The following is a 6000-nucleotide window of genomic DNA, read 5'->3' as shown; positions in this document are numbered from 1 at the left end:
CAGTGTCTTTCCGCACTACATTATGTCTACTAACTTGGGACAGCAGATCGAGGTGAGCTCAGGTCTTGGGACACAACACATAGTCCTCCAGGAGCCTCTTTCATTGAGGTGCCTCAATAGTACTTAGAATCAACAGAACTAGGACATTGATTCCCACTGAATGTCAGATGGGACTTTGAAAATGTCACGTTGTTCCCAAAATAGAGTATGATTTTTTCATGATGTGGTGTGGAATCAATGCATCAATAAGGAAGATGCATTCAACCCTTGGAGGACATTTGCTATTTTGCTGAAAAATATCTAAATGCTTTTGCAGCTATTTCCAGCCTGCCTCATAAGAATATTAAAGATGAGTTGTAAAAACTGTCTTTTTTTTTAGTTTGTCTTTTTTTTTTTAAATTGAGTTATAGTCAGTTTACAGTGTTGTGTCAATTTTCAGTGTAGAGCACAATTTTTCAGTTTTACATGAACATATATAAATTCATTGTCGCATTCTTTTTCGCTGTGAGCTACCACAAGATCTTGTATATATTTCTGTGCTATATATACGGTATAATCTTGCTTATCTATTCCATATATACCTGTCTGTATCTACAAATTTCAAACTCCCAGTCTGTCCCTTCCCACCCCCCTCACCCCTGGCAACCACAAATTTGTATTCTATGTCTATGAGTGTGTTTCTGTTTTGTATTTTATGTTCAGTAAAAACTCTTAGTGGGCTCTGATTTTTTTTTTTTTGGCCTGACAGGAGTCCAGTTTTTCTTCTTTGTGTTACTGAACCCTGATTTTCCTCTGAGAATCTAGAACTTCTCCATTTTCAGTATACAGGTAGGAGTAGTGAGTGCTTCTCTCAAGGGTATGACTGTTGCATGGTTGAGCAGAAGGTGTTTCCCCAGGTTGTAATGATGGATCAGGAATGTATTAGCAAATGAGATGCAACTAAATACTTTGGACTGTTGAGAAAAAAATCTTATTTTCCTTTAATAGTTTCTGAAAGTACAGACTCAGAACTCCTGCCTAAACTTACTATACATGGACAGAGCCTGATTGAAAATAGACTCAACAAAAAAGTATTAGGACCAATACACAGAAGAAACCTATTCTGATAATAAATTTTCAACTCTAGAATTTCACACATTTCCGAACTATTTTAACATCTTTTATTTTACTCATTTTATATTACTGCTTTTTTATATTTATATAAATAATAAAGTGAAGCCCAGTAAACTTGCTATCATTGTTACTGAGTCAAAACTCATTCTGCTTTTGCTGCATCACAGGACAATAAATTGGGAGGCGAGATGTTGGGGCAAGGAATAGCAACTTTATTTGGAAAGCCGGCAGACAGAGAGGATGGCAGACTAAAGTCTTGGAGAACCATCCTACTCCAGTCAGAATACAGGCTCCTTTTACACAAAAAAAAAAACAAAAAAAAACAAAAAACAAAAACAGAGGAGGGGATGTTGTTGGTTGTTGCAAACTTCTTGCTGCAGGAATGCTTTGTTCTTGCAGCTCTCCATGTGGGTCAGGCCATGGTGTCCCTGTAAACCTCCAACAAAACAAACACTATTCTCCATTCTGCAACTTGTTATCTTTATAGGAGTGCATTAGTGCTAAGACTCTTAAAGGCCAGAGCCCCCAGAATAGGCTCTCCTGTCTATTTTAGGCTAAAGGCAACACTGTTTCCCAAAAGGTGCAGAGCTGGCAAGACTGAGCCTAGGAAACAGGGCACAGTGGTCAAAACTAAAGGAGCAGATACAATATAGCGTTAGATTTGTTCTCCTCTATTACACCATCTGAAGAATGAAAATATTACTAATAATTAAATGTATTATAACCCCTTTCTTCTCTGCCCCTGCCTCATGCTAAAAGTAACCAATATCTTGATTTTATCTTAAAAATTATATATACATATATATATATATGTATTTTTCTCCTGGCTTTGAATTTTAAAGAAGTTAGCATCTTCTATGCAAACTTCTAGAAATTGCTTTTATTTTTTCATTCAACACTACCCTACTAAGTTTTATATTGCTTACTGAATATAGTTGTAGATTCATTTTCACTGCTATATCATACTCCATTGTGTGATTATCTCAAAATGTGTTTATCTGTTATCCAGCCAGTGAATATTTGATTACTATGAGCAGTAAGGATGAACATTTTAAAACATGTCTTTAATGAATGTAACTGATAGTTTGCAAGATACGGCAGTATTAAGCTTTAAAAATAATATCATACATTTCAACAAAGGGTCCAGGAGATGCAATTAATTATGTGCCAAAGAAGAATACTGGAAGATTTGTGAGTAGACCTAATAACCTTCCCAGGATTAGCAAAGGATTAAGTGGAAGACTGTTCTATTTTGTTGTTTTAATTAAGACCATGGATTGAATTGTAATATGCAAAATAACCTGAGTTCCTATTTTTTGTCAGTTTAAAAATGTCAATTTTTAGCCACTTCAGCTTTGTCATATTTGTAATACAAGTTTCTGAACACCAAAGTAGACCAATGTCTTGTGTGGGGAAGAGTTTCTTTGTGGCAGGAAAGCTTCTCCTTATTTATTAAATATTACTAAAATATGTGATCTATATTTAGATTTGAGGTATATGGTTATGCTTCAATTAGTGAGAAGCATATTTACAAAAGCATTTCCATCTACTCTGACATGACTACATTGATTAAAGATGACTTGCAGAGTTTGGGGGCGGCAGGCACCACAGTGAAAGATCTTAGTGAATTGCATCATATTATAAATTTTGTTGATCCCTAGAATATGGCCTGGGCTCAAAAGCCTCGCTAAGTAGAATAAGATCTTCTGTTGGAAAAATGATGATGAGATATATCAAATTTACTCTCCCATTTATTTGTAAAAGAGCTCTATTTAATAGATGAACTCCCAGGACCTTGGGTCCTAAGTGGACCTGATAACTTCTAATGGAAGGCCCTGTCTACAAGCACTATAACCTATAAGAAATTCTAAATATTGGTTGAAGAACTCAAAAAGATGGCCTAATTAAAGATAAATTTACCTTTACCCTATTTCATAATTAAAAAACGTAATGTGAGGCGATGGGAGGGAGATGGGTAGTTGTCGTACAGAGCATTTTAAGAGCAGTGAAAACACTCCACATGCTATTGTAATGATGAATGTACATCATTATACACTTGTCTGAACTCATGGAAGGTGTAACATTAAGAGAGAACCCTAAGGTAAACTATGGGCTTTGGGGAATTATTATGTGTACGTGTAAGCTTATGAATTGGAACAAATGCACCGTTCTGGTGGGGGACATTGATAATGGGGAAAGCTAAGCATATGTGGGGGGAGGGGGCATATGGGATGTATCTGTACATTTTCCTGTGAACTTGAAACTGCTTTAGAAAAATAAAATCTTTAAGAAAAATTAATCCAGTATGATTTATTTGCTGATGCATAGACTTCTATATGCAAATGCCAAGTGTTTTTCTAGGGTGTAATTTCTTGGGGTCATGAGTTACACTGAGGCAATGACTATGATATATTCTTTCAATCAGTCTTACAGATGCCTTGAAACTCCAGCCTCTGCCTTTGGCTGATAAAGCAGGGAAGGAACAAGTGCATTCCCTGAGGTGTGTGGCAAATCGTGGTCACTATCTCCTTCCAACTGGTCTCTTGGTCTCCAAGGCTGATGCAACGCTTTAATTATTCAGAATGCTTCGTGCCAAAACCACTTCCACACTAACAGGCTCTTTTGTTTGTGAACTCCCCAGTGATAACTTATTTTAGCAACCAGTGGTTTCTTGGCAAGAAGCTTCAGAGCTGAATCCTACTAATGAGCTACTGAAAATGGCAACTAGCAAGGCCCAATTCCCCCAACATAATGAAAGATTCTCTAAAGACATTACATTAGCCACCTTGAATGGTGTCTCTGCCTCCAGTGCCCTGACCAGTCATATACTCTATTCTCCCTCTTCCTGTCATTCAGAACATGGGCACAGTATCATCTTCACATTCAAGACTGGGTGTCCCTTGGAACTTCCATCATTTATATACATGACACATAAGGGTACCTTCTTAATGTGTAGATCCAATTGTTTCTCAAATTTGGGTATCTTGCAGAAAACTTTTAAGTAGGGAGGCTCTGAAGTTCAGCTTCAACTTTGGTCTTCAGCCAGCATTATTTTTTTTTAACATTTTTTATTGATTTATAACCATTTTACAATGTTGTGTCAAATTCTAGTGTTCAGCAGAATTTTTCAGTCATACATGGACATACCATTATCGCATTTTTCCTCTGTGATTCCCTGTGTTATACAGTATAATCTTGTTTATCTATTTTACAATTTTGATATCCCAGTCTATCCCTTCCCACCCTCCGCCCCCCTGGCAACCACAAGTCTGTATTCTATGTCTAGCCAAATGCCTACATTAGTGTCCTACATCTCTGCCCTTCCGGGATATGACTGCATAGATGACTGTCACGTCCAGTCTGCATAATGGCATTGTTACAGGTTACTCACAGCATTCAGATGTACTGTTAATATATAAATATTTACTCTCAAATATTGGTGAACTTTCTAGGTGTGACTTGGACAGAATTTCTTATTTGTTTCATTTTTTTCCCACTTCGGTTTTCTTTGGATGTGAAACATTAAACAAATTGACATTCTTACAATACCAATGATTATAATATTAACCTCATTTCCAAAACATGAACAGACATGATAGCCACAGCTACAACTTAAAGTTAACCACATGAGAGACAAGCACAAAAAACATCACAAAGCAAAAATGAAATTGCACAACTTTTTTCTTTCATTTTTTTCAAACCTCACATCTCATTGATAAAGAATGGAATCTTACTGTTTTTCTTGCTGCAAACTAATTAATGAAATTATCTGATAAGTCTTCCATAGTTCTATAAATTTGGGGGGGTGCGCGCACATGCGCACACTTACAAAATTCCTTAAAGTATATGAAATTCCTCTTTTAAAAATTTTACCTTTTGGCGTGGCTCGTGTCCCTGGCTGCACCGGCCTCCCGCTCCCTCTCCGCCGCTCGGCCCGGCTCCCCCGCGGCCTGGCCGATGGCACCTCAGCGGAGGGGCGCGCCCAAGGCGCCAGAGGCCAGCAGGGCGGCCGAGCAGAGCCAAGAGTGTGCGGGGGCCGGGGGACGCGCGGAGGAAGCGGCTGAGAGCCGCGGTCCTGGGAGCCCGTACCTCGCTGGCTGCGCTCCTGCTCTGGGCAGTCTGGGGGGCGAGGATGGCATCACTGAGGTCCTAGCTCTCCGAAGCGAGGTCCTGCCAGGCAGGTTCACTGAGGTGCCCTGCTCCGAGGACTGTGACAGTCATCGAAGGTTTGAAGGCTGCTCCCCTAGGAAGTGTGGCCGGGGGGTCTCCGATGCTGTCATCAGCAGGGACGAAGCCCGGTGGATTCGCAGCTTAGCTGAGAAGGGGCTGTCCCTCGGAGGATCCGAAGGAGGGGTGTCCAACCTGGACCTGCACTCGGGGGCCCTGTCAGGAAGCACTTTGTGAACCTGTGTAGGTACTTTGGGGGATAAAATACAGTGTCTTCTCAGAAGAGGGCTTCCAGTTGTACCAGGAAGTGCGGCAGAAGGTCCGGCCGGCGATCGCCAGGCGTCTGGCATCAGCGCGTCCTCGCGGTACCTGACAAAGCCCACCTTCTTCTCCCGCAACAACAGCACCGCGGCCTGGACGGCCCATGAGTACTGGCACGCGCACGGGGACAAGGTGACCCATGGGTCCTTCGACTACACCTCGCGGCTGTACCTCTCCGACTACCTGGATGACTTCGGTGGGGGGCAGTTTGTGTTCATGGACGAGGGGGCCAACAGGACAGTGGAGTCGAGAGCAGGTCAGGTGTCCTTCTTCACCTCGGGGTCCGAGAACCTGCACCGGGTAGAGAAGGTCCGCTGGGGCACCCGCTAAGCCATCAACATCGCCTTCACCCGAACCCCGACCGCAGCATCGCCGACCCCCCACTCACGTAGCCGGGCC

At 41.3% G+C, this 6000-nt stretch overlaps 1 pseudogene; it reads left to right on the top strand.

The window, feature by feature from the left end:
- The first annotated feature begins 5070 nt into the window (after positions 1-5070).
- Positions 5071-5993, top strand: LOC102543552 (2-oxoglutarate and iron-dependent oxygenase domain-containing protein 3 pseudogene; annotated as a pseudogene).
- The last annotated feature ends 7 nt before the right edge of the window (positions 5994-6000 follow it).

The sequence above is a fragment of the Vicugna pacos genome, chromosome 28 (genome assembly GCF_048564905.1).
Source record: "Vicugna pacos chromosome 28, VicPac4, whole genome shotgun sequence".
Taxonomy (NCBI): domain Eukaryota; kingdom Metazoa; phylum Chordata; class Mammalia; order Artiodactyla; family Camelidae; genus Vicugna; species Vicugna pacos.
Note: the sequence above shows the minus strand (reverse complement) of the source record. Positions and strands in the feature narration are given on the sequence as shown.